This window comes from Cyprinodon variegatus, unplaced genomic scaffold (assembly GCF_000732505.1).
Source record: "Cyprinodon variegatus isolate N-32 unplaced genomic scaffold, C_variegatus-1.0 Scaffold940, whole genome shotgun sequence".
In the NCBI taxonomy this organism is placed as follows: domain Eukaryota; kingdom Metazoa; phylum Chordata; class Actinopteri; order Cyprinodontiformes; family Cyprinodontidae; genus Cyprinodon; species Cyprinodon variegatus.
Window position 1 is genome coordinate 123,218 of NW_015151393.1, and position 10,152 is coordinate 133,369.

The 10,152-nt window shown below is 38.5% G+C and overlaps 1 protein-coding gene and 1 pseudogene across 1 annotated transcript in view; one reads left to right on the forward strand and one right to left on the reverse strand.

The window, feature by feature from the left end:
* The window catches only part of rasgrp2 (RAS guanyl releasing protein 2 (calcium and DAG-regulated)), a 79,221-nt gene that overhangs the window by 51,252 nt on the left and 17,817 nt on the right, over positions 1-10,152 (reverse strand). The window lies entirely within an intron of this gene.
* The window catches only part of LOC107100160, a 34,285-nt pseudogene continuing 26,331 nt past the window's right edge, over positions 2,199-10,152 (forward strand).

Consider the following 10,152-nt stretch of genomic DNA (forward strand, 5'->3'; position numbering starts at 1 on the left):
GTAAGCAAGATGCTTCCAACAAAATGGCCACAACCAAACGTGCTTGCGAACCTTCCGCCACAACAATCCCGCCCCCTTGATAAATGACCATTGACATTTGACATCAACCAGTAGAATTTGGAAATTAAACGGTTGGAACAGACGGTTCCCTACGACTTTAAGCATCTTCAGAAGGTTTAAACTTTTCCCTTGCCTAAGCCATGAACAGCAGTCGAGCAGGTAGAAAAATAGTAGACCAAAAGCCTTAGCTCCATAAAGGGATACGTTCTTCCAGGTCACATGACCTGGCCAACTTAATCATCTCCCGACTTAATATAGTCTGCATTTCAAGAAGGGAGCCCTGCTTGTAGCATAGTTAGTGTCAAGCGCTGTATATTGGCCTGAGGAATCATTTAATATAACTCATATGCGTGAACTCTTTAGGTCACAAATTCCGCGGTGTGCCTTTAAGGTAATTGCAAGTTGAAGTAGCTCTGCTAGCTTAAACTCTGCTATTCCTTTTTATGAGAACTTTAGTTTCTGCATTTCTCTATCAGAGTAATTTTTGTCATGTTTATTGCTTCTGGTTGTTCTGAAACGAATACTAGAAGAATTTTTACTGTTTTTGTTTTTTGGGGGTTTTTTTGTGGATACTTGTTGTGATGCGTAACCACATTAACCATAGCAAGTTCATTTTTTACACCCGGCAGCAGCTAATTAACATTAACAGATGAAATAATACATTAACTACTTCCATAATTACCAGCCGAGTTGAAAAGCAATTCACAAATTGTCCCTCATTAGCTTCCTGATTATCCTACGTTTTTTGGGTTTTTTTTTAGATCTGGTCACTATACAGGGGGTCCTTTCTCTGTCTCTCACATATTCTGAGACTCCAAGACTGAAAAAAGAATCCTGCTTTAACCTGTAGAAACATTTACCAAATTATACCAACAATTATATAATAATACTCACGCCACTAGGACTCTCTGTGTTAGGGATTCCTGATTCCTGGTTACTAATTTGGCCAGTATGGTAATAAATCAAGTCTGACTGTATCACAGTATGTGAAGCCTAGATTAAGCAAAATAATATTCCCTGAATTCTTAAATCATAATATTTTAAGGTTATCTTTGAGGATGAATTACATTTAATGATTAGAAACATGTAAGTGTGACAAACTGTGGAAAATCTGTGTCCAAAATGCCTTTTTGAAGCATTGTATTATTGTCTGAACACACTGAGGTGAGAAAGTGGTTGCTTTCATCTACAATAATTATAAATGATGAGAGTAATCTTGATCTGAAATGAGAGGACACTTTAGATGAAACAAGCTGAATTTAGACCCGCAGTAAATATGGAAGGACTTCAAGAATGACGCTTCACTCAGCAGTGGTAATACTGGACAGGAAACCTTCAGGTAAATTTTTCAAGGACCAAAGGTGCTTTTAACAAAAGCAGTCCAACACTGCAGCAAAGTCTGTGCTAATCCGAATCACGATGCTATCTTTCCATTGCATGTGAGCAGACAATCCATCAACCAATCTGACAGCAGCCTAGAAAACAATTCTCTCTGTGCTTTCAGGGCACATTACTCTAACCTTTTTGTCCTTTGATTTTCTCTTATTCCTTTGGACTTCTCACTGTTTTTATGAGTAATTTTCCTTTTATTTCACTACAGCTGTGCAGCATCGGAGTGAGTGAAGATAGAACAGGCATTGAGAAGCTTTGGTGTCATCCTCGGTTGCCTGGTGACGCCGACCCAGGGCCATCGATCAGGCAGATTAAGGGCAGGGATGGGGCACAGCGGGGATAAAGGCAAGCTGATGGGTGCCTGGTCAATCCTGGCCTTGTGCAGAACACAGTGCTGCATCACTGAGCAATGAAAATGTCATATCCTCTGGCTGGACACTGACAGATCTCTTACAAATATACCCTCTGTCATTACAGCCTCAGAAAAAACGTCTTTCAGTTCCTTCACCTACCTTCATCATGCAGATATATTCAGATTATATTTTAACATTATGCAAAAACATAAGAATCAATACACTTACAACTTTTTGAATTTAACCATTCAGAAATGTATGGTGCTTTTTAAAAAGATTCATACTAGTTGATCTAATCACATTTTTAAGTATATATGTGTTTCAGAAGCATGACTTATTGATGAGTCTACCTTATGACCACTATAAGGTAGCCTGATCCTTAATGTGGAGAAGATGAAAGAGATCATCGTCGACTTCAAGAAGAACCAACCTAACCAGGGTCGACTGCTCATCAACAGCTCAGCTGTAGAGGTGGTCAGCTGCTCCAAATAAACTGGGGGTGCACATCACAGACAACCTCAGCTGGACTGTAAACACCACCTCACTGGTCAAAAGGGCACAAAGGCGCTTGTACTTCCTGCAGAGGATGAGGAGAGCCCACCTTCCCCCACACATCCTCACGACCTTCTACAGAAGCACCACAGAGAGCGTTCTGACCAGCTGTCTCACTGTGTGGTGTGGAGGCTGCAGCGCCTCAGACTGGAAGAAAGTGAGAAGAGTGGTGAGAAAAGCAAAGAAGATAATCGGGGCTCCTCTTCCCTCCATAAAAAGACATTTTATCTCAGTGCTGTGTGTCCCGAGCCCACAATATCATCAGTGACCCGTCACACCCCCACCATGGACTGTTCTCCCTGCTGCCCTTTGGGAAGAGGCTTTGCAGTATTCGATGCAGGTCCAGCAGATTCTGCAATAGTTTCTTCCCCACTCCCATCAGACTGCTTAACAGTTGAAAATAAAACTCTAAACCATATCACAAACTCTCCATCACAGTGATAACACCAAACCAAAAATACTGCATATTTGCACCACATATATTAATGATCTGAACTTCCATATCAATGCGGTTTTTTTTGCACCATGTTTTTTTCTCCCACACTGTTTACATTTGATCACTGCCGCACTGGAATAGAAATGTTAATTTACTGTCTGAAAGTTGTACTGAACGTAATTTTGTTTTTTGTGACAATACAAGTTGTCTAAGTCATATTGAGTGAAGAATGTTTAGCTTAGCTCTGTGGCTCTTCCCCTCTGACCAGAAAGGATCATTGTAATTTAAATCTATGTGAGCTTAAATGATACAAAGAGAAATCTGTCGCTGCAGACTTTTTTTTCAACACCTTTCTTCAACAGACAGGGTTACAGATTTTTTCTTTCAATACTTACATGTATCTTATAAAGAATCCATCCTCAGATCAGATCCCTATTATTATTTTACAGCTGTGTTATTGACCCACAATATGGCACTCAAAAAACAAGAAGATATTCATATGTAAATGAAGTCACATTCTGCTGATCTTTATGATTAATTCATCTAAACAGCTAAACACAACTATAATGTCTGTAGCAAAATCTTAAGAATTTATTGTGAAATGCATTTCTTTCACCAAATGTCTAATCAGTGTAATCACATATGTTTTCTGGGAAAAAAATTGTAAAACGCATTAAATCGAGCTGTCAACAGCTTAAACTAGCTCACCTGATCCGAAAACTACACTGCACAGATGGCTACTTGCAGTCAGTAATCTGTCAGCCCTTCTAATCACTGACAGCCGTCTCTGATTAAGTTCATTCTCTTTTGGTAAAAAGAAATATTTGGGTCACTGTCTTTATTGTCACACTGGACGGCACAACATCTTTTATGCAGGGACCAGAGCAGGTACTAAATATATGGCTGTGGCTATAGTCCAACATCTGTGATGTCAGCTGCAAGACATCAGTTGTGTTATCTCACAGACTTTAGTTATTTTATTTGAATGTTTTGTGATACACCTTACAACAGAGAGAAGGGGAATCTTTTTTTTTCTTCTTTTTTTTGTTTTACAGCTTAAAAATTACAAAAAGGGTTGCTTTGTTTTCAGTCAAGTACAGTATTCAGTCAAAAGGACTAGATAGAGCCACGTTCTACTACTATTAACTCTTTTTATTGACTTCCCCCATTTAGAAAAAAGAAATATTAATTTCATATATTATACTTTGTAAAATCCCAGCTGTGAATACCATATTTTAGTTTGATTTAGGTTGGGATAACAAAATCAAATCAAATTTGTCTCTGCTTCATTACACCTGACTTTCACAAGAAATGTCATCTCAAGGCACATTAGAGAGACAATTCAACCAGATCATAGTCAGATTGGTGAAAAGTTTTCTCTCTAAAGAAAACCAACTGCATCCACTCACTGATTCTCTGCAATCCCTCACACAAAGCATGCTTGTAGCAACAGTGGAGAGGAAAACTCCCTTATAACAGAGACAGAAGCAGACATACAAAAGGTAACTGTCAACTTGCTCCACAGGTGGCCTCATCTGGGGAAACACACAACCAGGCAGACAAGCTCCGAGCAAGCTGCCATGTCAGAGGATGAAAGAGAACATATACATACCATCTTATTTTGTTAGAAAAGTGCTAATGCATTATGGGTAGTTCTAGGGCAGATAGTGATGAATAAAGTCCCACCTCCCACGCTGTGACTGGTCCAGCCAGATTTGCCGGGAGTCAAAGGGTGTTTACCAGACTGAATTATGCTCCCTGTAATTCAGCATCTAAAATTACCCTGAGGCTCCTAGACTCATGGATGCAGTGAAACCAGAAGAAAAGAAAATCTAAATAGACCTTTAGGACCTCAATTTTTCATTATTAAAAATTATTATCAGAACATCCATATTTTAATATCAGAGAGACAGAAAAATGAATTTTTTTACTGCAGAAATATCCTATGAGTTTAAAAATAAACATAAACTTCTTGGTCAAGGTAATCATCTGCATAGCCATGAAAAGAGATTTTTGCAAATACCTTGGTGCACACCGTCTTTCAAAACAATTAAACCTTTTAAACATTAGAACATAATGTCGAAAAGGTTAGAGACGTGTTTTGGAAGTCACGGTAGAGTGATTCAGGGCAGGCTCTGAAGTAGGCTTTTGATTACAGAAAAAAAAAAGAAAAACAAAGTGCATGAGAGTGTAATCCTCATAGCACTTCTTAGGTTTAGAACATATCACCAGCTCTGACTAATGACATGACTCTCCAACAAACACACAACTGATTATATCCGTCTTGGTATTGTTTTTTGTTCCTAATGACCTAATTTCCACAAATTCCCTGTGCAATGCACAACCTCCAAAACCTCCAAACAGTCATTAATGAATTTGTGCTGATTTCTCTCTCTGGCGTTGAGATTTTAAGAGTGACTCATGCTTCTGTGAGTTATCATTTGGAGCTGAAAAACACATAGAATGATCTTCAAACAGCGATATTATCAGTAGCATTCCTCTAAGTCCTGTTTTTATTTTTATATTTGAATGTGGTTAGATGTAAATCCAGCATGAACAATGAAATATGAAGTGTAATAATGGGCTTTGAAGTTATTATTACATTTTAACGAAGAAGAAATTTAAAAAACATATATATCAGCCAAAAGGCAGGACATTTTAAAAAGCGCTGGATGAATACTTTTGTAGGCGGCTAGAAAATTGGAGCCCTGCGCTCAAGTATTCCATGTTTGGAAAATTTATCTCATCCTCTTGTCCTAGTCGAGCATAAAAGCCAGATAAACAACACTTTCAACACATCATAAACACACACTAGACTTATCTGAGGCCTAACACCCTGCAGTTTGTCATAGGAAGTTGTTGTGAGAAGCTTTGTGACGGGAAAGATAGAGTCCAGAAAAGACCACAGTGAAGCTGAAAGCAGGTTTTTTTTAGAGACTACGTGGTACCAAGGGCAGGAAGGGAAATATTTCCTTTTCCCTGTTCTGCAGAATGCCACAACGGTGGGGGATCACCGGCTGCAAACATAGATTAGCAGCCACTGTTCCTCCTCAGGGAGGAGAAAGAAGAAAGACAGAGAGAGTGTCAGTTTATTCCAACATGGAAAAAATGTGTTTTGGCTCAAGCGGGAGAGAGATTAAACACCATGGCTTAATACTGATTTAAAAAATAAATTAAAAAAACACTAGAAGATGATGAAAAGCTACTTGAATGTGTGTGTTGAACAAACACAGCACCTCAGAATTGCAGCTTGTTTTAAATGCATTTTAAATAACAGATGGAAATGGAAGAGGAAGAATATGCAAATTGGGACAATGCCCTGCTGGGACACGACAGCTGGGAGCTGTATGCTCTAAAATAACAACATTAAAAAAATACAAAGTAACGCCACATGTTTCACATCTGGCACACTAATGTTTAATATTTTGATTCTTTGACTTTACATGAGGTGGGTGGGTTGGGCGGCTTGGCTGTAGACCCCCTGGGTTTTGAGAGAAAAACCCAACAGAGTATCATTGTGTGACGCTGCCAGCGCTGCTTTGTTTTCAGGGTGCTTCCTGCCTAAATGTTTGCTCGTTGAACAGATGTGGAAGTTTGCTTTATGACAAATACAGGAAGGGTGTGTAGATGTAATGTGGAGGGTCTGCAGACCTTTTCTGCATAAAAAAAAAAATCTTAAAATAAAATGAAAATATTATTTTGCTTTTGCTTCCGAACTTTCAGACTGCAAGATAACACTTCGTATTGTTTCAGAAAACCGAAGCAAGTATGAAAGATCTCGTTTGCAACAGATTTGGGTTTTCCAGTAACACACAGGCAAGTTATGCCCATCTCAGAGCATTCCTCGGTCGTGTTTCTGCAACGCCTCAGTAAAGAATGTCACATCCTGTTGTGACACAGGCTTTCATCTCGTGCTGACGATTCGATTGAGAAACATTCTTACATTTCAGCCAAACATTCAAAAATAGTGTCAACAAGGTCGACTGTTGTAAAGAAGAATTTTAGTCCACACAAATGGTTATTTTTCTGCTTTTTTCAGAAGATTAAACATACTATTTGAAAAAAATTTACCTGGGTAAATATAAAAACCTCACAAATACACAAATTATTGGAAAATATCAAGCCTCTGCAAAAGAGCGCTTTCACATCATTGTGGAAGACGCTTTATAGACTTTTTTCAGAACCTTTTCAGATCAGTCACACTCAGAGGGTTTCTAACCAAAAGCCTTTTTAAAGTCACGCCACAACATGACTTTAACTAGGCCACTGAACATTTTCAGGTGAATCACAATTAATTTAGGTGGTAGCTTCATTTTTATTTCAAATAGATTGTTTTGAAAGGATTTTTTCTTCTTGAATCAGCGTTTGAAGTCAGCTTTGTGTATTTAGTCAGGTTCTTATTTCTTTCATCTAAATGACATAACAGTTACAAACAGTTGCTTGTTATAAAACCAAAACAAAAGGAGATTTTAGGAGTCTAAAAAATCTATGCTGAATCATTCAGCTTTCCCACACTCTTCATTTCTAAGAAAAATTTGTGGTTTGCAGGAAATGCACATAACATGTGCATTTTGAGGCCGACTTGGAAGCAGGGTTTCATCGGTTTCACTTCCTGCTTCTTGTCTAAGCAGGGTTCAGTGAGCGGCATGGAGGTTTTCTGCAATAGTCATTCTGAAGTTGCTTCATAAGTGAACTGGGGCAGTTTCACATTTGCCTCTTTAGAGCAGCTATGCCTGCTTCCTGTTTATGTATTCCTCCCTAAAAACAGCTCACACTCTGAGCAGGACAAAAAAATCCTCTCAGTTTCCTTAACACATGATACACTACAGATTTGACAAATCTTGTTAAAATATGGGATCGATTTCAGATGGGCAGTAAAAATAAACTGGTTTTAATGAGAAACTGGGAACTTTGTTGTGATTGCATGGGCAAGGCCCATGCTTTCAGTTCCCCATGAGGAAGTGAACACCCAACACCTGCTGCATAGATTAACAGCAGGCAGCTGAAACTTCAACTGATCATCAGCTATAACCACCATCCCAAGGGTGTAACTTTGTGATGAAAGTTGGTGGGGACACTTGGGTGGTGGGTGATGGACCTAGAGTTACTCAACCTGAATGCTTTCATAACGGATAACAGGCAATTCCAATGACAAAATTGATATATCATGCACCCATCCATCCAGAAAAATATGGATATGCTGCACTTTAAATATAGCACAGCATATTCTTTTCTTGTAAACTTTCTGGTAAACTTGGAGATATATTTTATTGCATGTTGCATAACCTAGTAAATCTGTTCCACCTTTAAATCTGCAGCTCTCCCTACTTCTTTCTGTGCTCTGTTTAAAAAGATTTATGAACCTCTAGATTAATATAATGATGCCAACTTCAACTTATCATCAGCTATAACCACCATCCCAAGGGTGTAACTTTGTGATAAAAGTTGGTGGGGACACTTGGGTGGTGGGTGATGGACCTACAGTTACTCAACCTGAATGCTTTCATAATGAATAAAAGGCAATTCTGTTGACAAAATTGATATATCATACACCCATCCATCCAGAAAAATATGGATATGCTGCACTTTAAATATAGCACAGCATATCCTTTTCTTGTAAACTTTCTGGTAAACTTGGAGATATATTTTATTGCATGTTGCATAACCTAGTAAGTCTGTTTCACCTTTAAATCTGCAGCTCTCCCTACTTCTTTCTGTGCTCTGTGTTTAAAAAGATTTATGAACCTCTAGATTAATATAATGATGCCAGAAAAAACTTTTCAAGAAGCTCTCGGTCTGATTCTGTCTGTTCGATAAGGAAATATTTTAACCTGTAACTGGGAGTCGTGGTCCTCTTTGAAGCCAAGCTTTTTTTAACTAGTAAAGAAGAACAAACTATGTTTTCTCAAGGTTCTTGCATTATATTACTAACTTGTATAAATTTACAATCTGTTACCATTTTTGGCTGAAAAAGCTCCATGTGTCTAACTAACAGATTTTTCGGTGGCATGATCCCAAATTTTTTTTAACCAACGCGTCTCCTAACTTATACTTAAACATCGAAGTGTGGGACTGAAAATCATAATGGAGAGGAGTAAAAAAGTTCCGAATTTATCTACATCTTAAATGCTAATAGTCACAGTGGAGCACAACATACGCAAGCTAGTTACCAGTTTCAATTCCATTTTATTTATATATACATCTCAAGGCCCTTTAGAGACAATAGTGCCAAATTGGTTAGAAAAAACTGTTGATTCCATCCAGTCATTGGCCATTTCTAAGTATGTGTACTTGTGTATTCTCATGTGCTCGTGAAACGTCATCAGCCTCAGCGCTAGCACTGTTCCTATTCACAAGAATGCAAGATTGAGAACAAAAAAAAGTCTCTGGATGTTTTTCTCGCCCCTCCCTCTTTACCAAGCATGCATCAGAGCCAGCATTGTTTTTGACAGCCATCTGATTTAGTCTTGAGATTTAGTCTTAGTCTTAGTCCGTTTTTCAATTCACAAGAACGGGAGTACGGAATTCTGGCCTCAAAAAGTATGTTCTTTAGAAGAACATAGGAAAGTGTGGACTCAGGGACAATGGGAGCACGCAGCATAAATATGGGTCAACAGAAGCGTACTTGTGACATCACCATATGCTCGGCTTGTCTGGAGTTGCATTTCACCTAATAGCCTCTTGATAATGATCAATTCTTACTTTTTTCATTTAGTAAGATAACAATTATTAACACAGTCAGATAAACACATATCAAATTAACATTTTGCCAAATAAAACAAAAAAATTGGCATCTGAGCCAGCGGTACTTCACACACTGCTATGCCAAGAGAAGGCTGCTGCAGACGGGCTAAAATTAGCACTGGCTGCAGTTAGCCTCCGAGGTCCACTGGGTGGCCCTCTCAGCATTGCAACCTTTTTGTAAATTACGCATTTAATCAGTAAATGGGCCATATAGTGCTGCTCACTGTTATACAGTCACTTTTGTAAAATATTCTCGCCTCTAATGATCTAGTGAGCACTCCGTTGGAAGCTGCTGCTCCCGCAGTGCATGCTGGGATAGCAGTCAATTTTAAGAGCGAACAAGTCTGCTCTGATGTATACTCGGTAAAGAGAGAGGACATCCGGGGACTTGGCCTGTTCTCGGTCTTCTTGTTCTTGTGAATTGGAACAGTAATAAGACTGAGGCTGATGAGAGTTTTCGAGTACATATTAAGAAATGCCCTTAGTCTTCAGGACAAAAAACTATTATTAGTTTTAGTCGCATTTTAGTCATTACGATATGTGATAGTTTTAGTCAGTTTTAGTCGACTAAATCTTTAAAAGATCTAGTTTTTGGTAGTTTAATGTTGCAAAAAC